The following is a 25,611-nucleotide window of genomic DNA, read 5'->3' as shown; positions in this document are numbered from 1 at the left end:
TAATTTCAGTCTCAATCGCAACAAAAACACATTGCTCAGCCAGCGCCTCGTTATCAAATGTATTTGAAACGTGCATGTTATGAAGGCCAAATGGTAAACTCATTCGCAAAACAACTCACGGTAATCAATCAGTACGAAGAGGCACGTCTTTAGTCTATTCCTGAATAAACACCATTCTGCTTCGTCCCGCCCCATAGTTCAGCAGAAAATGCACAGCTATACGTATATCACCGCCAGCAACCAATCATAACTAACGTGTAAGAATAGTATCTTATTTTAATTGGACAGGAGCATTACAGGCTCACTTTTCTGGTCGAATTAGAACCCGCGATATTAGAGAAAGGAGGAGAAGGAAATCCCATTGGGCAATGAATGGAGGAACGTATAACTTATTCTAGTATTCTAATTCCTATCCTAATTCAATGCGTATAACGCTCCACCCTGCAGACTGTCGACCAATCGCGTTCCGGTTGTCATGGTGCGTCACAAGGTTGCTAAATAATCGTCACGCAACACCTTCCCAAAGGCAGTGTATGATGCTGCCTTAACGTGCTAGGCGGACCAAAGAAACTCGGACATTTCCGACTTGCTAATTTGTTTCGACTACCATCTGAACGAGTTATGAGTCGAGACATCTGCCTAGTCACGATTCCAAAACGATAGGATATTACAGTGAAAATATGTGTGATGTTGTACTTCTTGTTCACGAAATGCATGCTAATGTTGTCCAGAATGCACCGCGCGTCCCATTGACGACCAGGGTTGCCATGTTGGCGGTTTTATGACCTGGGGTACTTTGAAAACGGTGTCGCGGGTGAAAGTGTTTTGGTAGCGGGTTTTTGGCCTACTTCTAAATTGCACTGCAGCCGCCTTGGAATTTCTCTTTAAAAATAAATGTAAAAAAAACATTCTCTGTGACCTGCTGATGCTGACTATCAGGCATTGAGTAGGTGACTGAATGCTGGGGAGGGAGAGGGAGAGGGAGAGGGAGGGGTGTGTGCGCACGTTGAGAGCACTGATTGAGAGACAGCTGAGTTACTGAGACAGAGCAGCACAAGCCGTACATTGCTTTGCTGTTTGGGATTTTAGGCTGGTTTTCAGTATAGCACTTTGTGACCTACTAATGTAAAAAGGGTTTTATAAATACATTTGTTAGTGACTACCTTTTACCATTTGTAGGTAGGCTATTTAGTTTGATCGTTAAGGAGACACCCATTTTCCATAATATATATATTAAAGTGCAAGAACTGATATTAAGTCGGCAAAGCATTGGAAAAGGACTTTAGGTGCACTAGAGCTGTTTAGGTAAAATCGCTCAGAGGTGGTTTAAAATAAACTGCATTCTAATGTCGACTTCTAATGCCTGCTAGTTATCTATAGCATATTGAACTGTTAGCTGATCCACCGGCCAGTTTCTTGGACCACTATACCCATTTTGCCAATTGGACCTCTGCTACTTGAAACCCTACTAATTCCACGACTGGTCTATCGACGTCACCGCACGAGGAGGCAAAAACAGACTTTTCCCCATCGCCTCTAAGGCTCTTATGCTAGCTTGCTAGCCCCGGCCTGCTAACTGCTAGCTTGCTAGTACCAGCCTGCTAACTGTCTGAATCGCCGTGTCTCCAGCCAGCCCAACCACTCACTGGACCCATACGATCACTTGCCTCTCCCTAATATCAATATGCCTTGTCCATTACTGTCCTGGTTAGTGATTACTGTCCGAGAGTAACTGTCCCTGTCCGGGGGTGTCCTCGGAATGGGCCACAGTGTCTCCTGACCCCTCCTGTCTCAGCCTCCAGTATTTATGCTGCAGTAGTAGTTTATGTGTCGGGGGGCTAGGGTCAGTTTGTTATATCTGGAGTACTTCTCCTGTCCTATTCGGTGTCCTGTGTGAATCTAGGTGTGCGTTCTCTAATTCTCTCCTTCTCTCTTTCTCTCTCTCGGAGGACCTGAGCCCTAGGACCATGCCCCAGGACTACCTGACATGATGACTCCTTGCTGTCCCCAGTCCACCTGGCTGTGCTGCTGCTCCAGTTTCAACTGTTCTGCCTTAATATTATTCGACCATGCTGGTAATTTATGAACATTTGAACATCTTGGCCATGTTCTGTTATAATCTCCACCCGGCACAGCCAGAAGAGGACTGGCCATCCCACATATGCTCTCTCTAATTCTCTCTTTCTTTCTCTCTCTCGGAGGACCTGAGCCCTAGGACCATGCCCCAGGAATACCTGACATGATTACTCCTTGCTGTCCCCAGTCCACCTGACTGTGCTGCTGCTCCAGTTTCAACTGTTCTGCCTTATTATTATTCGACCATGCTGGTCATTTATGAACATTTGAACATCTTGACCATGTTTTGTTATAATCTCCACCCGGCACAGCCAGAAGAGGACTGGCCACCCCACATAGCCTGGTTCGTCTCTAGGTTTCTTCCTAGGTTTTGGCCTTTCTAGGGAGTTTTTCCTAGCCACCGTGCTTCTACACCTGCATTGCTTGCTGTTTGGGGTTTTAGGCTGGGTTTCTGTACAGCACTTTGAGATATCAGCTGATGTACGAAGGGCTATATAAATAAATTTGATTTGATTACTGTCTTACTTCACTGTAGAGCCTATAGCCCTGCTCAATATGCCTTAACCAACCATGTTGTTCCACCTCCCACATATGCGATGACATCACCTGGTTTAAACGTCTCAAGAGACTATAGCTCTCTCTTCATCACTCAATACCTAGGTTAACCTCCAACGTACTCTCATCCTACCATACCTTTGTCTGTACATTATGCCTTGAATCTATGCTATCGTGCCCAGAAACCTGCTCCCTTTACCCTCTGTTCCGAACGTGCTAGACGGCCAGTTCTTATAGACTTTAGACGTACCCTTATCCTACTTCTCCTCTGTTCCTCTGGTGATGTAGAGGTTAATCCAGGACCTGCAGTACCTAGCTCCACTACTACTCCCCAGGTGCTTTCATTTGTTGACTTCTGTAACTGTAAAAGCCTTGGTTTCATGCATGTTAACATTAGAAGCCTACTCCCTAAGTTTGCTTTATTCACTGCTTTAGCACATTCTGCCAACCCGGATGTCTTAGCCGTGTTTGAATCCTGGCTTAGGAAAACCACCTAAAACCCTGAAATTTCCATACCTAACTATACCATTTTTTCGCAAAGATAGAACTGCCAAAGTGGGCGGTGTTGCAATCTACTGCAGAGATAGCCTGCAGAGTTCTATCTTACTTTCCAGGTCTGTACAAAAACAAATCAAGCTTCTACTTCTAAAAATTCACCTTTCCAGAAACAAGTCTCTCACTGTTACCGCTTGCTATAGACCACCCTCTGCCCCCAGCTGTGCCCTGGACACCATATGTGAATTGATTGCCCCCCATTTATCTTCTGAGCTCGTGCTGCAAGATGACCTAAACTGGGACATGCTTAACACCCCGGCCTTCCTACAATCTAAGCTTGATGCCCTCAATCTCAAACAAATTATCAATGAACCTACCAGGTACAAGCCCAAATCCGTAAACACGGGCACCCTCATAGATATCATCCTAACTAACTCACCCTCCAAATACACCTCTGCTGTTTTCAACCAAGATCGCAGCGATCACTGCCTGCATCCGTAATGGGTCTGCGGTCAAATTACCAACCCTCAGCACTGTCAAACGCTCCCTAAAACACTTCTGTGAACAGGCCTTTCCAATTGACCTGGCCGGGGTATCCTGGAATGACATTGACCTCATCCCGTCAGTAGAGGATGCCTGGTTATTCTTTAAAAGTGCCTTCCTCACCATCTTAAATAAGCATGCTCCATTCAAAACATTTAGAACTAGGAATAGATATAGCCTTTGGTTCACTCCAGACCTGTCTGCCCGTGACCAGCACAAAAACATCCTGTGGCGTTCTGCATTAGCATCGAATAGCCCCCGTGATATGCAACTTTTTAGTGTAGTTAGGAACCAATATACACAAGCCGTTAGGAAAGCTAAGGCTAGCTTTTTCAAACAGAAATTTGCATCCTGTAGTACAAACTCAAAACAGTTCTGGGACACTGTAAAGTCCATGGAGAATAAGAGCACCTCCTCCCAGCTGCCCACTAAGGCTAGGAAACACTGTCAACACCGATAAATCTACAATAATTGAGAATTTCAATAATCACTTTTCTACGGCTGGCCATGCTTTCCACCTGGTTACCCCTACCCTGCTCAACAGCCCTGCGCTCCCCACAGTAACTCGCCCAAACCTCTCCCACTTCTCCTTCACCCAAATCCAGATAGCTGATGTTCTGAAAGAGCTGCAAAATCTGGACCCCTACAAATCAGCCGGGCTAGACAATCTGGACCCTCTCTTTCTAAAAATTATCTGCCGAAATTATTCCAACTCCTATTACTAGCCTGTTCAACCTCTCTTTCGTATTGTCTGAGATTCCCAAAGATTGGAAAGCTGCCCCGGTCATCTCCCTCTTCAAAGGGGGAGACACACTAGACCCAAACTGATACAGACCTATATTTATTCTACCCTTCCTTTCTAAGGTCTTTGAAAGCCAAGTTAACAAACAGATTACCGACCATTTAGAGTCCCACCGCACCTTCTCCGCTATGCAATCTGGTTTCAGAGCTGGTCATGGGTGCACCTCAGCCACGCTCAAGGTCCTAAACGATATCATAACCATCATCGATAAGAGACATTACTGTGCAGCTGTATTCATTGACCTGCCTAGGCTTTCGACTCTGTCAATCACAACATTCTTATTGGCAGACTCAACAGCCTTGGTTTCTCAAATGATTTCCTCGCTTGGTTCACCAAATACTTCTCCGATAGAGTTCAGTATGTCCGGCCTGTTGTCCGGACCTCTGGCAGTCTCTATGGGGGTGCCACAGGGTTCAATTCTCTGGCCGACTCTCTTCTCTGTATACATCAATGATGTCGCTCTCGCTGCTGGTTATTTTTTGATCCACCTCTATGCAGACGACACCATTCTGTAAACATCTGGCCCTTCGTTGGAGACTGTGTTAACTAACCTCCAGATGAGCTTCAATGCCATACAACTCTCCTTCCGTGGCCTCCATCTGCTCTTAAATGCAAGTAAAATTAAATGTATGCTCTTCAACCGATCGCTGCCCGCACCTGCCTGCTCATCCAGCATCACTACTCTGGACGGTTCTGACTTAGAATATGTGGACAACTACAAATACCTAGGTGTCTGGTTAGACTGTAAACTCTCCTTCCAGACTTACATCAAACATCTGCAATCCAAAGTTAAATCTATAATCAGCTTCCTATTTCGCAACAAAGCATCATCACTCGTGCTGCCAAACATACCCTCGTAAAACTGACCACCCTACCGATCCTCGACTTTGGTGATGTCATTTACAAAATAACCTCCAACACTCTACTCAACAAATTGGATGCAGTCTATCACAGTGCCATCCGTTTTGTCACCAAAGCCCAATATACTACCCACCACTGCGACCTGTATGATCTCGTTGGCTGGCCCTCGCTTCATACTTGTCGCCAAACCCACTGGCTCCAAGTCATCTACAAGTCTCTGCTAGGTAAAGCCCCGCCTTATCTCAGCTCACTGGTCACCATAGCAGCACCCACCCGTAGCACGCGTTCCAGCAGGTATATCTCACTGGTCACCCCCAAAGCCATTTCTTCCTTTGGCCGCCCCTCCTTCCAGTTCTCTGCTGCCAATGACTGGAACGAACTGCAAACATCTCTGAAGCTGGAGACTCTTACCTCCCTCACTAGCTTTAAGCACCAGCTGTCAGAGCAGCTCACAGATCACTGCACCTGTACATAGCTCATCTTTAAATAGCCCATCCAATCTACCTCATCCACATACTGTATTTATTTACAGTGCCTTGCTTGTTTTGACTCTTATGATTAAGCAATTTTGCCTGGGGAGGTGAGGTATATGGCCAATATACCAGGGCTAAGGGCTGTTCTTAGGACATAGCCCTTAGCTGTGGCTAATAACAGCCCTAAGCCGTGGAATATTGCCCATATACAGTTGAAGTCGGAAGTTTACATACACCTTAGCTAAACTCAATTTTTTACAATTCCTGACATTTAATCCTAGTAAAAATGCCCTGACTTAGGTCAGTTAGGATCACCACTTTATGTTAAGAATGTGAAATGTCAGAATAATAGTAGAGAATTATTAATTTCAGCTTTTATTTCTTTCATCGCATTCCCAGTGGGTCAGAAGTTTACATACACTAAATTCTTATTTGGTAGCATTGCCTTTAAATTGTTTAACTTGGGTCAAACATTTTGGGTAGCCTTCCACAAGCTTCCCACAATAAGTTGGGTGAATTTTGGCCCATTCCCCCTGACAGAGCTGGCGTAACTGAATCAGGTTTGTAGGCCTCCTTGCTCGCACACGCTTTCTCAGTTCTGCCCACAAATTTTCTATAGGATTGGGGTCATGGCTTTGTGATGAGACCATGAGAATACCTTGACTTTGTTGTCCATAACTTTGGAAGTATGCATGGGGGTATTGTCCATTTGGAAGACCCATTTGCGACCAAGCTTTAACTTCCTGACTGATGTCTTGAGATGTAGCTTCAATATATCCACATAATTTTACTCCTCATAATGCCATCTATTTTGTGAAGTGGACCAGTCCCTCCTGCAGCAAAGCACCCCCACAACATGATGCTGCCACCCCCATGCTTCACGGTTGGGATGGTGTTCTTCGGATTGCAAGCATCCCCCTTTTTCCTCCAAACATAACGATGATCATTATGGCCAAACAGTTCTATTTTTGTTTCATCAGACCAGAGGACATTTCTCTAAAAAGTATGATCTTTGTCCCCATGTGCAGTTGCAATCCGTAGTCTGGCTTTTTTATGGCGGTTTTGGAGCAGTGGCTTCTTCCTTGCTGAGCTGCCTTTCAGGTTATGTTGATATAGGCCTCATTTTACTGTGGATATAGATACTTTTGTACCTGTTTCCTCCAGAATCTTCACATGGTCCTTTGCTATTGTTCTGGGATTGATTTGCACTTTTGCATCAAATTACGTTCATCTCTAGGAGACAGAACGTGTCACCTTCCTGGGCGGTTTGACGGCTGCATGGTCCCATGGTGTTTATACTTGGTACTATTGTTTGTACAGATGAATGTGGTACCTTCAGGCATTTGGAAATTGCTCCCAAGGATGAACCAGACTTGTGCAGGTCTACACTTTTCTTTCTGAGGTCTTGACTGATTTCTTTAGATTTTCCCATGATGTCAAGCAAAGAGGCACCGAGATTGAAGGTAGGTCTTGAAATACATCCACAGGTACACCTCCAATTGACTCAAATTATGTCAATTAGCCTATCAGAAGCTTCTAAAGCCATGACATAATTTTCTGGAATATTCCAAGCTGTTTAAGACTACGAACAGTTATAATGGACAATTTGCAAGATTGACTTGTTATTTGAATAGGCATATGCTACTGACTAAAATCTGGGTTTATAATTGCAATTTAACTTTGCCATGGTTTTCTGGGCTAGATGCAGACAGCCTATAACCCCTGATAGGCCAACATCTAATTTCAGGTTAAAGTCCACAATGAAATTGACATTAAATGTGGAGAATAATGTATTTGCGATAGAGCTGTAACCATGATCACAATTGATTACTTCCAATTTAATTAACTAAACATGGCCATTAATAATTGCATAATTACACAAGGCTACAACAACAAACGGAGTTATATGCTGTTTATTAAATCTTTTGCCAGCTCCGGGTAGGCAACACAAGTGGCACAAATTGATTTGCAATGACTCCAGTGAAATCTTCATTTCAACATATTTATTGCATCAAATGGTAGGCTACAGTAGCCTACAATAGCATATAAATTAATAACCTAATTGATGGCCAACTGATGCAAATGTAGCCTATCATTTTCCACATTTAATGCAATTTCAATTGTGAACTTTTTCCCATAACAGAAGCACGCAAAGGTGTTCCATAACTTCCATTCTAAATTCTACATGTACATCGCTCCAGACACTAGAACTGACCATGAGTAAAACACTAAGCTTGATACGATTATCCATTATTATTTATTTTATTTTTATTTCACCTTTATTTAACCAGGTAAGCTAGTTGAGAACAAGTTCTCATTTGCAACTGCGACCTGGCCAAGATAAAACAAAGCAGTTCAACACATACAACAACACAGAGTTACACATAAACAAACATACAATCAATAATACAGTAGAAAAATCTATATACAGCATGTGCAAATGAGGTAGGATAAGAGAGGTAAGGCAATAAATAGGCCATGGTGGCAAAGTAATTACAATATAGCAATTAAACGCTGGAATGGTAGGATGTGCAGAAGATGAATGTGCTAAGTAGAGATACTGGGGTGCAAAGGAGCAAGATACAGTGCCTTGCGAAAGTATTCGGCCCCCTTGAACTTTGCGACCTTTTGCCACATTTCAGGCTTCAAACATAAAGATATAAAACTGTATTTTTTTGTGAAGAATCAACAACAAGTGGGACACAATCATGAAGTGGAACGACATTTATTGGATATAAACAAATCAAAAACTGAAAAATTGGGCGTGCAAAATTATTCAGCCCCTTTACTTTCAGTGCTGCAAACTCTCTCCAGAAGTTCAGTGAGGATCTCTGAATGATCCAATGTTGACCTAAATAACTAATGATGATAAATACAATCCACCTGTGTGTAATCAAGTCTCCGTATAAATGCACCTGCACTGTGATAGTCTCAGAGGTCCGTTAAAAGCGCAGAGAGCATCATGAAGAACAAGGAACACACCAGGCAGGTCCGAGATACTGTTGTGAAGAAGTTTAAAGCCGGATTTGGATACAAAAAGATTTCCCAAGCTTTAAACATCCCAAGGAGCACTGTGCAAGCGATAATATAGAAATGGAAGGAGTATCAGACCACTGCAAATCTACCAAGACCTGGCCGTCCCTCTAAACTTTCAGCTCATACAAGGAGAAGACTGATCAGAGATGCAGCCAAGAGGCCCATGATCACTCTGGATGAACTGCAGAGATCTACAGCTGAGGTGGGAGACTCTGTCCATAGGACAACAATCAGTCGTATATTGCACAAATCTGGCCTTTATGGAAGAGTGGCAAGAAGAAAGCCATTTCTTAAAGATATCCATAAAAAGTGTCGTTTAAAGTTTGCCACAAGCCACCTGGGAGACACACCAAACATGTGGAAGAAGGTGCTCTGGTCAGATGAAACCAAAATTGAACTTTTTGGCAACAATGCAAAACGTTATGTTTGGCGTAAAAGCAACACAGCTCATCACTCTGAACACACCATCCCCACTGTCAAACATGGTGGTGGCAGCATCATGGTTTGGGCCTGCTTTTCTTCAGCAGGGACAGGGAAGATGGTTAAAATTGATGGGAAGATGGATGGAGCCAAATACAGGACCATTCTGGAAGAAAACCTGATGGAGTCTGCAAAAGACCTGAGACTGGGACGGAGATTTGTCTTCCAACAAGACAATGATCCAAAACATAAAGCAAAATCTACAATGGAATGGTTCAAAAATAAACATATCCAGGTGTTAGAATGGCCAAGTCAAAGTCCAGACCTGAATCCAATCGAGAATCTGTGGAAAGAACTGAAAACTGCTGTTCACAAATGCTCTCCATCCAACCTCACTGAGCTCGAGCTGTTTTGCAAGGAGGAATGGGAAAAAATGTCAGTCTCTCGATGTGCAAAACTGATAGAGACATACCCCAAGCGACTTACAGCTGTAATCGCAGCAAAAGGTGGCGCTACAAAGTATTAACTTAAGGGGGCTGAATAATTTTGCACGCCCAATTTTTCAGTTTTTGATTTGTTAAAAAAGTTTGAAATATCCAAAAAATGTCGTTCCACTTCATGATTGTGTCCCACTTGTTGTTGATTCTTCACAAAAAAATACAGTTTTATATCTTTATGTTTGAAGCCTGAAATGTGGCAAAAGGTCACAAAGTTCAAGGGGGGCGAATACTTTCGCAAGGCACTGTATCTTGCTCCTTTGCACCCCAGTATCTCTACTTAGCACATTCATCTTCTGCACATCCTACCATTCCAGAGTTTAATTGCTATATTGTAATTACTTTGCCACCATGGCCTATTTATTGCCTTACCTCTCTTATCCTACCTCATTTGCACATGCTGTATATAGATTTTTCTACTGTATTATTGATTGTATGTTTGTTTATGTGTAACTCTGTGTTGTTGTATGTGTTGAACTGCTTTGTTTTATCTTGGCCAGGTCGCAGTTGCAAATGAGAACTTGTTCTCAACTAGCTTACCTGGTTAAATAAAGGTGAAATAAAAATAAAATAAATAATAATGGATAATCGTATCAAGCTTAGTGTTTTACTCATGGTCAGTTCTAGTGTCTGGAGCGATGTGCATGTAGAATTTAGAATGGAAGTTATGGAACACCTTCGCGTGCTTCTGTTATGGGAAAAAGTTCACAATTGAAATTGCATTAAATGTGGAAAATGATAGGCTACATTTGCATCAGTTGGCCATCAATTAGGTTATTAATTTATATGCTATTGTAGGCTACTGTAGCCTACCATTTGATGCAATAAATATGTTGAAATGAAGATTTCACTGGAGTCATTGCAAATCAATTTGTGCCACTTGTGTTGCCTACCCGGAGCTGGCAAAAGATTTAATAAACAGCATATAACTCCGTTTGTTGTTGTAGCCTTGTGTAATTATGCAATTATTAATGGCCATGTTTAGTTAATTAAATTGGAAGTAATCAATTGTGATCATGGTTACAGCTCTATCGCAAATACATTATTCTCCACATTTAATGTCAATTTCATTGTGGACTTTAACCTGAAATTAGATGTTGGCCTATCAGGGGTTATAGGCTGTCTGCATCTAGCCCAGAAAACCATGGCAAAGTTAAATTGCAATTATAAACCCAGATTTTAGTCAGTAGCATATGCCTATTCAAATAACAAGTCAATCTTGCAAATTGTCCATTATAACTGTTCGTAGTCTTAAACAGCTTGGAATATTCCAGAAAATTATGTCATGGCTTTAGAAGCTTCTGATAGGCTAATTGACATAATTTGAGTCAATTGGAGGTGTACCTGTGGATGTATTTCAAGACCTACCTTCAATCTCGGTGCCTCTTTGCTTGACATCATGGGAAAACCTAAAGAAATCAGTCAAGACCTCAGAAAGAAAAGTGTAGACCTGCACAAGTCTGGTTCATCCTTGGGAGCAATTTCCAAATGCCTGAAGGTACCACATTCATCTGTACAAACAATAGTACCAAGTATAAACACCATGGGACCATGCAGCCGTCAAACCGCCCAGGAAGGTGACACGTTCTGTCTCCTAGAGATGAACGTAATTTGATGCAAAAGTGCAAATCAATCCCAGAACAGCAGCAAAGGACCATGTGAAGATTCTGGAGGAAACAGGTACAAAAGTATCTATATCCACAGTAAAATGAGGCCTATATCAACATAACCTGAAAGGCCGCTCAGCAAGGAAGAAGCCACTGCTCCAAAACCGCCATAAAAAAGCCAGACTACGGATTGCAACTGCACATGGGGACAAAGATCATACTTTTTAGAGAAATGTCCTCTGGTCTGATGAAACAAAAATAGAACTGTTTGGCCATAATGATCATCGTTATGTTTGGAGGAAAAAGGGGGATGCTTGCAATCCGAAGAACACCATCCCAACCGTGAAGCATGGGGGTGGCAGCATCATGTTGTGGGGGTGCTTTGCTGCAGGAGGGACTGGTCCACTTCACAAAATAGATGGCATTATGAGGAGTAAAATTATGTGGATATATTGAAGCTACATCTCAAGACATCAGTCAGGAAGTTAAAGCTTGGTCGCAAATGGGTCTTCCAAATGGACAATACCCCCATGCATACTTCCAAAGTTATGGACAACAAAGTCAAGGTATTCTCATGGTCTCATCACAAAGCCATGACCCCAATCCTATAGAAAATTTGTGGGCAGAACTGAGAAAGCGTGTGCGAGCAAGGAGGCCTACAAACCTGATTCAGTTACGCCAGCTCTGTCAGGGGGAATGGGCCAAAATTCACCCAACTTATTGTGGGAAACTTGTGGAAGGCTACCCAAAATGTTTGACCCAAGTTAAACAATTTAAAGGCAATGCTACCAAATAAGAATTTAGTGTATGTAAACTTCTGACCCACTGGGAATGCGATGAAAGAAATAAAAGCTGAAATTAATAATTCTCTACTATTATTCTGACATTTCACATTCTTAACATAAAGTGGTGATCCTAACTGACCTAAGTCAGGGCATTTTTACTAGGATTAAATGTCAGGAATTGTAAAAAATTGAGTTTAGCTAAGGTGTATGTAAACTTCCGACTTCAACTGTATATGGGCAATATTCCACGGCTTAGGGCTGTTATTAGCCACAGCTAAGGGCTATGTCCTAAGAACAGCCCTTAGCCCTGGTATATTGGCCATATACCTCACCTCCCCAGGCAAAATTGCTTAATCATAAGAGTCAAAACAAGTTAAATAGACATCCATTAATGGAAAATAATGGTGATGTATCTTTTCTCTTGCACCATATTTTTAAACTTGCAATAATTGTTATTTTGATGGAAACCTGAATTTAGCTTTTTTGCCTATGCTATAAATGATGTGGATGTTCCTCTTAATTCACTCAATAACTTATGGAAAAGGGTTTAATTGATAAATGTGGCAACTCCTCTCTAGTTTTCAAACCTTGTAGGCGGGTTTTCACGGGTAATTGAGCTCCAAATTTGAGCTATACCTGGCAAACCTGTTGACAGCGCATGGACAACTGATTGACCGAAGTCTGTTCAATTTTCATTAAGCAATTATGAAACCTATACTGAACAAAAATATAAACCCATCATCTAACAATTTCAACGATTTTACTGAGTTACAGTTCATATAAGGAAAAAATCAATTGAAATACATTCATTAGGCCCTAATCTATGGATTTCACATGACTGGGCAGTGGAGCAGCCATGGGAGGGCATAGGCCCACCTACTGGGGAGCCAGGCCAAGCCAATCAAATACATTTGTTCCCCACAAAAGGGCTTTATTACAGACAGAAATACTTATCAGTTTCATCAGCTTTCCAGGTGGCTGGTCTCAGATGATCCCACAGGTAAAGAAGCCGGATGTGGAGACCCTGGGCTGGCGTGATTACACGTGGTCTGTGGTTGTGAGGCCGGTTGGACGTACTGCCAAACTCTCTAAAACAAAGTTGGAGGCGGCTTATGGTAGAGAAATTAACATTAAATTCTCTGGCTACAGTTCTGGTGGACATTTCTGTAGTCAGCATGCCAATTGCACGTTCCCTCAAAACTTGAGACATACACTACCATTCAAAAGTTTGGGGTCAGTTAGAAATGTCCTTGTTTTTGAAAGAAAAGCACAAAAAAAATTCCAGTAAAATAACATAAGATTGATCAGAAATACAGTGTAGACATTGTTAATGTTGTAAATCACTATTGTAGCGAGAAACTGCAGATGTTTTATGGAATATCTACATAGGCGTACAGAGGCCCATTATCAGCAACCATCACTCCTGTGTTCCAATGGCACGTTGTGTTAGCTAATCCAAGTTTATCATTTTAAAAGTCTAATTGATCATTAGAAAACCATTTTGCAATTATGTTAGCACAGCTGGAAACTGTTGTTCTGATTAAAGAAGCAAAACTGGCCTTCTTTAGACTAGTTGAGTATCAGCATTTGTGGGTTCGAGTACAGGCTCAAAATGTCCAGAAACAAATAACTTTCTTCTGAAACTTGTCAGTCTATTCTTGTTCTGAGAAATGAAGACTATTCCATGTGAGAAATAGCCAAGAAACTGAAGATCTTGTAGAATGCTGTGTACTACTCCCTTCACAGAACAGAGCAAACTGTCTCTAACCAGAATAGAAAGAGGAGTGGGAGGCCCTTGTGCACAGCTGAGCAAGAGGACAAGTACATTAGAGTGTCTAGTTTGAGAAACAGACGCCTCACAAGTCCTCAACTGGCAGCTTCATTAAATAGTATTCGTAAAACTCGTCTCAATGTCAACAGTGAAGAGGCGACTCCGGGAAGCTGGCCTTCTTGGCAGAGTTGCAAAGAAAAAGCCATATCTCAGACTGGCCAATAAAAAGAAAAGATTAAGATGGGCAAAAGAACACAGACATTGAACAGAGGAACTCTGCCTACAAGGCCAGCATCACTCTTTCCTAGTCTGGTTAGTGCCAGTTTGCGTTAGGTTTGGCTGGCAGACTGCTACTGCCTGAACAGAGATGAGGTGACTTTAAAGAATGAAAATCAGTTAAGTCATTAAATAAAAACGAAGTAATATACACAACTGAAATATTTGATTATTTCATAGTAATTTCTTATTTTTGTATTGATGTCTACCTAATGTGGACCTGACAGAGACAATGGAATACTTTCAATGTTTTGGCAAGTGGACACTCACTATTTTGGGCTTTTGGTATTTCCATTAAAATGCTATATTTCATAATGTATTTAATGTTCTAAAAATAATAAATCGTAAAAAGTGATCATTTTTTCATAATCGGACTGAATCCGAAACGACATCAAAAGCACTAATCACTCAGCACTATGGGCAACGTACACAATGAGCATTAATTATATTCCAATGGAGTTTCTCCTCAAAGTATCTCTGATAAAACTCATCTGAATTCATTGAAGGTGACGCCATAGCAGTGGTGACTCGTCATTCAGGGCAGGTGGGGCCTATTTTGCATGTTATTTTGGCATTAATTTGTGTCACATATCAGTTCAACTAATTTATTGAGGGAATAATTTATTGAGGGAATAAAGTCGCACACCAACATGGCATAATCTTCACTAGTTGCGCTGCGATTGGCTCAGTGTTCTGTCAATCATGGGGACACTACGTCGCTGCAGAATCTACAGGGAGAGCTAGGCAGTTCAAGCCCCCTTGGGTGCTGCCATAGATTTACATTAGAAGTGCCCATCCAAGAAGGCTTAAGGTCATTGGCCACAGGTAAAATGACGTCAAATCATGTTATACACTACTGGTCAAAAGTTTTAGAACACCTACTCATTCAAGGGATTTTCTTTATTTTTACTATTTTCTACATTGTAGAATAATAGCAAAGACATCAAAACTATGAAATAACACATGGAATCATGTAGTAACCAAAAAAGTGTTAAACAAATCTAAATGTATTTTATATTTGAGATTCTTCAAAGTAGCCACCCTTTACCTTGATGACAGCTTTGCACACTCTTGGCTTTCTCTCAACCAGCTTCATGAGGTAGTTACCTGGAATGCATTTCAATTAACAGGTGTGCCTTGTTAAAAGTTCATTTGTGTAATTTGTTATCTTCTTAATGTATTTGAGACAATCAGTTCTGTTGTGACAAGCAGGGGTGGTATACAGAACATAGGCATATTTGGTAATAGACCAAGTCCATATTATGGGAACGAACAGCTCAAATAAGCAAAGAGAGATGACATTCCATCATTACTTTAAGACATGAAGGTCAGTCAATATGGAACATTTCAAGAACTTTGAAAGTTTCTTGAAATGCAGTTGCTAAAACCATCAAACGCTATGATGAATCTGGCTCTCATGAGGACCACCACAGGAAAGGAAGATACAGAGTTACCTCTGCTGCAGAGGAAAAGTTCATTAGAGTTACCATTAGGGTTATACATTTTGGGGAAAATTCAGAGGTGGAAACTTTCTGTGGCAATTAATGAATAATATATAGGAATATATAGGAATTAACGGGAATATATGCAAATGAATATGAATATTAAACATCCATTTAAATGTAGATGTTTTTTGCATTGGATATATTTAACATCTCATATGGAGACAGAAACAACCCTTTTATCTTATCATAAGTAGACATAATTGCAAATTATTAAATCCTTTCAATAAATAAATAAAAATTGTTAAGAATTTAATTTTAATTAGATGAGTTGACTCTTCACATGGGATAATTTCACTGAACAATAAAAGAAAGGGAATATTGTATGATCCCCAATGATCCATCGCATCTACCAAAAAACATTTTCAACATACATCTGTAAAATGAAAGTCTAGAAACTAAAGCTTTGGTTGTCTTCCTCTCAGGCTTCTTCTCGCTGGACCTCCTCAATGTCCACCTCTTGAACATCAGACTCTGAGGGCACATCTTCACTGTCACTTTCCAACCTTGTTGAGAATGGCTCGTTGTCAGGATTAAAAAGCCTAAAATTTGCCCGAATGGCCACCAATATTTTCAACTCTTGTATTGGTCAGCCTGTTGCGTGCTTTGGTGTGTGTGTGTTCCCAAACAAAGACCAGGTGAGCTCTGAGACAGCTGATGTTGGTGGGATTTGGAGGATGATGGAGGCAACAGGGGAAAGAGCATCAGATCCACAAAGTCCTTTCCACCAGGTGGCTGATTAGATACAGTATGTTGGCACGACTGCCATATTGCATCTCCATCCCAAAGCCCTTGCTTGGAAGTGTACTTTGCCAGACTGCCAAGAACCTTACCCTCATCCGGGCCAAGGAGGCAAGACACGATAGTGATGACACCATAGGCCTTGTTGATCTCTGCACCAGACAGGATGCTCTTGCCAGCATACTTGGGGTCCAACATGTATGCTGCGTGTATGGGCTTCAGGCAGAAGTCTTCACGTTTTTTTATGTATTTCAGAACTGCAGTTTCCTCTGATTGGAGCAGCAGTGAAGTGGGCAGGGCAGTATGGATTTCATCTCTTACATCTGCAAGCAGAGTCTGAACATCAGACAGGATGGCATTGTCTCACTCAATCCGGGCAATGGCTACTGCTATAGGTTTCAGGCTGCTTACCACTCTCTCCCAAAATACATAATCCAGGAGGATCCTCTTGATGGGGCTGTCCATATCGACAGACTGTGATATGGCCATTTCTTGGAGAGACTCCTTCCCCTCGAGGAGACTGTCAAACAGGATGACAACACCACCCCAACGGGTGTTGCTGGGCAGCTTCAATTTGGTTCTCTTATTCTTCTCACTTTGCTTGGTGAGGTAGATTGCTGCTATAACTTGATGACCCTTCAAATACCTAACAATTTCCTTGGCTCTCTTGTAGAGTGTATCCATTGTTTTCAGTGCCATGATGTCCGTGAGGAGCAGTTTCAATGCATGAGCTGCACAGCTAATGGGTGTGATGTGAGGGTAGGACTCCTCCACTTTAGACCAAGCAGCCTTCATGTTTGCAGCATTGTCTGTCACCAGTGCAAGCACCAAGGTCATTGATGACTGCCTTCAGCTCATCTGCAATGTAGAGACCAGTGTGTCTGTCCCTTGTGTCTGTGTTCTTGTAGAATACTGGTTGAGGGGTGGAGATGATGTAGTTAATTATTTCTTGCCCACAAACCTTCAACCACCCATCTGAGATGATTGCAATACAGTCTGCTTTCTCTATGATTTGCTTGACCTTCACTTGAACTCTGTTGAACTCTGCATCCAGCAAATTAGTAGACAAAGCATGTCTGGTTGGAGGGGTGTATGCTGGGCAAAGAACATTCAGAAATCTCTGCAAATGTCTGTGAACATCAGAGGTGAACCAGTTGCATACACAGCTCGAGGAAGACATTCATCAGCATTTCTCTGACTATGTTCCTCCATTGAGTCAAAAACACTTCTGATTCCAGGAGGACCATGAGCTGTTGCTATCAATAAGGTGTCTGATTCATAATTTCCGCCTTGAATAGAAGTAGAGGGACTTTTGTCAGAGATTGCTTCTTGTGAGCGCTGAGGAAACTTTTGCACGTAGCCAGATGGTTCTGCATCTTTGTTGCATTCTTCACAATAGATTTTGCACAGTATTTGCAAATGTACACAGCTTTTCCTTCCACATTAGCTGCAGTGACATGTCTCCACATATCAGATAATGCCTGTGGCGTTTTCCTGTAAAGATTAGAAAACAACTCCTTAGTAAGATAAATGTTTTCAAATGAAACATGTATGGAAACAGGTGAATTAACACTCCTCAGTTAGCAGGCTCAAGCAAGCTAAAATCCACATGGTAGCAAAAACTAAGTAGCATAAATTGTTAACAAGTTATAAATTATTTAAACACACTTTGCTGTAGACTACTATTTACTAGTTAACAAAAAAATAATGTATGTCATAAAACATATATTCACCCCATCCAGTATCGTAATCAAAACTTACCAGAAAGCATGTAGTCCTTGGCTCAGACAGTGTAGTAGTGTGGGCTCAATAGCATCTCATTTGTGTGCAAGATTTTGAGAATCAGCTGTACATGTGATGGAAGAGTGCACTGCACATGTGATGGATGTAGAGTAGAGGTTGACCGATTAATCGGAATGGCCGATTAATTAGGGCCGATTCAAGTTTTCATAACAATCGGAAATCTGTATTTTTGGGCTCCGATTTCCGATTATTAAAATATATATATATATATATATTATACCTTTTATTTAACTAGGCAAGTCAGTTAAGAACACATTCTTATTTTCAATGACTGCCTAGGAACTGTGGGTTAACTGCCTTGTTCAGGGGCAGAACGACATATTTTCACCTTGTCAGCTCAGGGGTTGCAATCTTGCAACCTTACAGTTAACTAGTCCAACGCTCTAACCATTGCACTCCACGAGTAGCCTGCCTGTTACGCGTTTGCAGTAGAAGCAAAGGTAAATTGCTAGCTAGCATGAAACTTATCTTATAAAAAACAATCAATCATAATCACTAGTTATAACTACTAATCCAGTTTAGCAGGCAATATGAAATTGTGTAATTTCTCTTGCGTTCATTGCACGCAGAGTCAGGGTATATGCAACAGTTTGGGATGCCTGGCTCATTGCAAACTAATTTGCCAGAATTTTACGTAATTATGACATACATTGACGGTTGTGCAATGTAACAAGAATATTTAGACTTAGGGATGCCACCCATTAGATAAAATACAGAACGGTTCCGTATTTCACAGAAATAATAAACGTTTTGTTTTCGAAATGATAGTTTCCGGATTCGATCATATTAATCACCAAAGGCTCGTATTTCTGTGTGTTATTATGTTATAATTAAGTCTGATTTGATAGAGCAGTCTGACTGAGCAGCAGCAGGTCCGTAATCATTCATTCAAACAGCACTTTTGTGCGTTTTGCCAGCAGCTCTTTGCAAGCACATCGCTGTTTATGACTTCAAGCCTATCAGCCTAATGGCTGGTGTAACTGATGTGAAATGGCTAGCTAGTTAGCTGGGTGTGCGCTAATACTGTTTCAAAAGTCACTTGCTTTTAGATTTGGAGTAGTTATTCCCCTTGTGCTGCAAGGGCCGCGGCTTTTGTAGAGCGATGGGTAACGATGCTTCGAGTGTGGCTGTTGTTGATGTGTTCCTGGTTCGAGCCCAGGTATGGGCGAGGAGGGGGACGGAAGCTATACTGTTACACTGGCAATACTATAGTGCCTATAAGAACATCCAATAGTCAAAGGTATATGAAATACAAATGGTATAGAGAGAAATAGTCCTATAAATACTATATTAACTACAACCTAAAACCTCTTACCTTGGAATGTTGAAGTCTCATGTTAAAAGGAACCACCATCTTTCATATGTTCTCATGTTCTGAGCAAGGAACTTAAACGTTAGCTTTTTTACATGGCACATATTTTACATGGCACACATTTTTACATGGCACATATTACTTTCTTCTCCAACACTTTGTTTTTGCATTATTTAAACCAAATTGAACATGTTTCATTATTTATTTGAGGCTAAATTGATTTTATTTATGTTTTATATTAAGTTAAAATAAGTGCTAATTCAGTATTGTTGTAATTGTCATTATTAAAAATTAAAAAATCGTACGATTAATCGGTATCGGCTTTTTTGGTCCTCCAATAATCGGTATCGGTATCGGCGTTTAAAAATCATAATCGGTCGACCTCTAATGTAGAGGGTTGCAATTCCATTGAATTGGGGATAGTTTAACCAAAATATGCCACAAGACCTAGAATTGCCTTATGTGTATCCAACAAAAAAGGTTCACTGTTATAAACTAACTTTTTTGATGAATTTATGCATAATTCCCATGGAAAATTTCCTAATTAATTCCAGAAATTTCCCAGAAAGTTTCTGACCTTTTGCAACCCTAGTTACCAACCTCAGAAATTGCAGCCCAAATAAATGTTTTACAGATAACAAATAACAGACACATCTCAACATCAACTGTTCTGAGGAGACTGTGTAAATCAGGCCTTCATGGTCGAATTGCTGCAAAGAAACCACTACTAAAAGGACAACAATAAGAAGAAGAGACTTGCTTGGGCCAAGAAAACCAAGCAATGGACATTAAACCGTGTCTTTGTGAGATGCGGTGTGGGTGAATGGATGAAGTGTATTTCCCACCGTAAAGCATGGAGGAGGTGGAGGTGTTATGCACCACTCGGACTCCCAAGTGGCGCAGTGGTCTAAGGCACTGCATCTCAGTGATAGAGGGGTCACTGCAGACCCTGGTTCGATTCCAGGCTGTATCACAACCGGCCGTGATTGGGATTCCCATAGGGCGGCGCAAAAATGGCCCAAGATCGTCCGGGTTAGGTTTTGGGTAGGCCATCAGTGTAAAGAAGAATTTCTTCTTAACTGAGTTGCCTAGTTTAAATAAAGGCTAAATAAAATAATATAAATCGTGTGAGTGTGCTTTGTTGGTGACACTGTCTATTATTTATTTAGAATTCAAGGCACACTTAACCAGCATGGCTACCACAGCATTCTGCAGTGATACGCCATCCCGTCTGGTTTGGGCTTAGTGGGACTATCATTTGTTTTCAACATGACAATGACCCAATCCACCACCAGGCTGTGTAATGCTATTTGACCAAGAAGGAGAGCGATGAAGTGCTGCCTCAGATGACCTGGCCTCCACAATCCCCCGATCTCAACCAAATTGACATGGTTTGGGATGAGTTGGACCACAGAGTGAAGGAAAAACAGCCAACAAGTGCTCAGCATATGTGGGAACTCCTTCAAGATTGTTGGAAAAGCATTCCAGGTGAAGCTGGTTGAGAGAATGCCAAGAGTGTGCAAAGCTGTCATGAAGGCAAAGGGTGGCTACTTTGAAGAATCTCAAATATAAAATATATTTACATTTGTTTAACACTTTTTTGGTAACTACATGATTTCATTTGTGTTATTTCATAGTTTGATGTCTTCACTATTATTCTACAATGTAGAAAATAGTAAAAAATTAAGAAAAACCCTTGAATGAGTAGGTGTAGGTGTTCTTACACTTTTCACCGGTAGCTTTTATTGGACTGATCATGTTAATGTCATACTTTCAAAATCTTAGCTAGCAAGCTAGACAAGAAATCATCATGAATCACGTCGACAATCTTCTGGCAAATTCTTGTCATATGAAGAGAAATTATAAATAAAACGTATTGGCGCTTATTGGCCATTGGACAAACATTACACAACATGTCGGAAATCGCAAATTCAACAATGAGAGGTTTGGAAGGAATCAGTGGCTAACTGCAAGCATTGCAAAGCGATCACTATTTTTCTTCCCCTGCCTGCTATTCGGTGGAGAGGGTGTGTGGTCCAAGTCTGGGTTTAAGGATATAAAACATCTGTCTGAAAGGATCTCTTTTCCAAGCTTAAAAGGATAAACTTTCACACGCAACACCAGGGGCCCAGAAAATCCCTCAATTCATCATGACTTCTGCTGTGTTCAAAACAACTAGGGACTGGGAAATCTCAGACTTCAGTGAATTCAAGACAACTGGGAACTTGGGAAAAAACAAGCTCTGACTGGGAAAATACATTTTGAACAGTCATCCAACTTGGAATTCGAAGTTGGGAACTCTGGCCTCTTTCTAGATCACCAACTTGTTTTTTCAGAGTTCCCAGTTGTCTTGAAAGCACCATAAATCCAGAGAATGCCAGACTGATGACAAAGTTTGATGACAAGTACCACCGCGCCGCCTTCCTGTTCAAATTAACACAGCACAACAACGGTAAGTCCAAAAATATATTGTAGCCTGCTGCAAAAATGACATAATATGCCAGGGGGATATGTATACAGTAGCTAAGAAAGTAATACTAAGTGTATGTTGTGTAATAAGCTGTTAGTAGCCCATGTGCCTCACCCTAATAACCCTTTCACCCTTTCCCCCTCATAACTTAAACTACTGTTCTGACTTGGTGGCACACATGTAGACTATAGCCTGTTTTAGATAAATGTAATAATCTAATATTGTAAGAGCTTTCTTTGTCTGCTTATATTCCCCCTTTATTGAGCCTACAGTTCTGACTTGGTGTACAGGGAGAATACTGTAAGAACGACCCATGTTCTGAATTCTGTCGCTGTACATTTCAAAAGTACTGAACAAATAGTTATATTGACTACATCCATCTTAGCTCGTTCATTAATGTCTTAATCAAAGTCACGGATTGCCTGTTATCTGCTCATCATTCCCTTATGCAACAGATAGTACCTCTCAATTGTTAGAGGCCAATTGCTTATAGAGGTCTATCTCATTAATATCTTATTAATTATTTAAGGCAATGTTGGAATGATTTCATTGTTTTGTTTACTTTGTGTATTATAATTAGCTCATGTACTTTTCTTGATGAGGAGGATATTCTATATGATGTTGTTCTGTCTGTAACCATGTTTGCCAGTGACAGTCTCAAAAAGTTCAGTATTTCAGTATCCATGCATTTCCAGTTGATATTGCGAGGGTTGTTTTGTTTGCGTATATTGTATATAAAAGTGTATCCCAATGTTTGTATTTTCCTTATTTTTTAGACCAAACAGGCCTAATCAAATTGTTCAAATGGTAGGCTAACAGAGTCTCTCTCTCTCTCCCTCTCCCTCTGCCTCTCCCTCTCCCTCTGCCTCTCCCTCTCCCTCTCCCTCTCCCTCTCCCTCTCCCTCTCCCTCTCCCTCTGCCTCTCCCTCTCCCTCTCCCTCTCCTCTCCCTCTCCCTCTCCCTCTACCTCTCCCTCCCTCCATCTCTCTCTGTGTGGTGATTTCAAGAAGAGCAAAGTTAAGGCTTCAACATCTTGCTAAATTTATCTGAACTAACACCTATCTGAATTTCTGTGGGTGTCCATTTAGAAAGTGCTGAACAAAAAGGCCTACCTCGTCGCAGCTTGTTTGCTTGCACTTGCTTATAATTACAGCTAAGTGTTAATGATATAAGAATAAACATTATGAATTTACTGATTGTGTAAGGTTCAAAACTCATTTTGGCATACGTTATTATTGAAGGAGAATGCGGTTCTTATCGACTTAAACAAATCCACAAGGAGTCAGTAGTAACCACATTTGTTTAAGCAAGTCAGTCATATCAGCTATAGTTTTTAAAAAGGCAGTAAATGAGGCTGAATGAACTGTTTCACTGCCAGACAAGGCTCTGCTGATAACCAGGTGTAGCAGTGGTAAGGATTCACTCTATGGTGCTGAAAAGAAAGCTCTGCTGTTGGGCCATCTTTAGGTAGGCCCTAACAGTTTGTGGGAACCGTTTGTCACCGTTATAGTGCAACTAATGTGTTGTTAAATGTTGTGTAGTGGCTTTGCTGGCATGCATCTAAAAAGCAAAAAGGTTAAGTTTGCCCCACCAAGATTCACATGTTAAAACTGCCTCTGGGGGTGTGTCCTGACATCAGAGTCAACCAGCTAAGACGAGGTAAACAATTCAGCATTTGTGAAGTTTTGGAATTATGTGTCTATGATGACTGAAAAGGGACGTAGAGAATGTTGTTGAATTTCTACAGCGAGCTATGATTCTATTGAGACATTCACAATTGGGAAACAAAAATGTGTCTAGTTATGAATGATATATAATCAAAGCATCTCTCTGTCTCTCTCTCAGGTTAAAGGGGAACTGATTTTGTACGCAGCCCAGTGTTGTTGAGTTAGAGCTTAACTTGGGAGACAGTCTGGACAGTCTGGCCTCTTTGTCTGTCAGTGATCATGTGTGGGGCTGTGAGCTGAGCTGGGACATGTCAGACCTTGAAACCAGACCCACATTTTTGACCAGTGGTAGACCTATTATTTATTTTTGTCAGAAAGGAACCAAGTGTTTCCTCAAAGTCATATTGTGAACAGTAGCTCACTCATTGGAAAGGAGTGTTGTTGTATGGCCACATGGGCCATACTCGGGCAGTTTTCTGTGACCTGGGTGTGTCTCTCAAATAACCTACCAGAACTCTCATTCTCACAAAGCACTTTTGCAGATGACGTGTGTGTGTGTGAGAATCTGGCATGAACACTATTTTGCTATGTGTGAATGTCTATGTGAGCATCTGTCTGGATATGTGGCATGTGTAATATTTTCCCTGTGCCTTTATGTGCATGCTCCTGCACGGGCCTGAATCTAGGCCATCACTGTGGGTTTGTGTTTCATGGGTGTATCAATGTATGTGGGAGTGTGTCTTGGTGCCTTTGTCAGGGGTGTGTCCGCTGTGTAATCACAGTGCAACTGAGGAACAGGAGACACCCCATGCTCACACCCCCTCCATACACAAGGCATCCCTCTCTCCCAAATGCAGACTCCACTGGAGTCACATTTCCTCTGGATTCATCTCCATCGGAGGAAATTCCCATTTGCCCAGTGCTCTTGATGGCAAGTAATTTGTATTAGAGGTGCAATATGCATACATTTCTCCCCCATTTCCTGGTTGCTAAAATTCTAATAGTTTGTCTAATTTCAGTTTGTGACAAAACAAACAGTGTTGCAAGTCATTGTACCATCTAAACCGCTGTGAAATATATTTTCGATAACCCAAAATATTGTTTTTTCAGATGTTGGAAGATGGTGTAGAAAACTGAAAGTAAAAGATGCAAAAACGTACCTTAACAACGGGAAGCATAGAAATAGCCCACATACAGTAGGACAGATGTACCGCTTCTGAGACTTGCTTTCAATGAGAATGACAGATCTATAACTCACATTTCTATGTGAATTTGGTCAGGTCGCCCAAAAAGTGACATATTAAAGCTTTAAAGGATGATGCACAATGGAATTTTGCCATTTTCAGTCCACCATGATTACTGTTCTACTTTTACTGTGATCACCACAGGGGCACATATCCCAGACTGTCCTACTTAAAAAGCCCCAAAGCCACTGTGAGTCTAGCTGGAAAAGCAAATAAAAGGCCACTGACCAGGCCTGTGAATGCAGTTTTGATCTTGAGTGAATGTAGTAAGCTTTAAATGAAGTGGAATCGAGGCTCTATTCGTTATAGAAGTGATAATTTACCACAATCATCATCAATTACACTGAGTATACCAACCATTAGGAACACCTTCTTAATATTGAATTGCACCCCTTTTTGCTCTCAGAACATCCTCAATTTATCGGAGCATGGACTCTACAAGTTGTCAAAAGCATTCCACAGGGGTGATGGCCCATTTTGACCCGCAATGCTTCCCACTGTTATGTCAAGTAGGCTGGTCTTTGGGTGGTGGACTATTCTTAATACACACGTGAAACTGTTCAGCGTGAAAAACCCAGCAGCGTTGCAGTTCTTGACACAAACAGGTGCACCTGGCACCTTCTACCATACCTCATTCAAAGGCACTTAAATATTTTGTCTTGCCTCTTCACCCTC

The 25,611-nt window shown here is 41.3% G+C and overlaps 1 protein-coding gene across 2 annotated transcripts in view; it reads right to left on the bottom strand.

Annotated features, from left to right (window-relative positions):
• LOC139368632 (vitamin D3 receptor A-like) overlaps window positions 1-868 on the bottom strand; it is a 94,418-nt gene extending 93,550 nt beyond the window's left edge. For both annotated transcript variants that reach the window (XM_071107742.1, XM_071107744.1), the window contains exon 1: window positions 120-868. The gene's annotated coding sequence lies outside the window, so the exon portion shown is untranslated. The remainder of the gene's footprint in view (window positions 1-119) is intronic.
• Between the last annotated feature and the right edge of the window lie 24,743 nt (window positions 869-25,611).

This window comes from Oncorhynchus clarkii, chromosome 16, assembly GCF_045791955.1.
Source record: "Oncorhynchus clarkii lewisi isolate Uvic-CL-2024 chromosome 16, UVic_Ocla_1.0, whole genome shotgun sequence".
Lineage (NCBI taxonomy): Eukaryota > Metazoa > Chordata > Actinopteri > Salmoniformes > Salmonidae > Oncorhynchus > Oncorhynchus clarkii.
The sequence above is the reverse complement of the archived record's forward strand: the minus strand, read 5'-3'. Positions and strand labels throughout refer to the sequence as shown.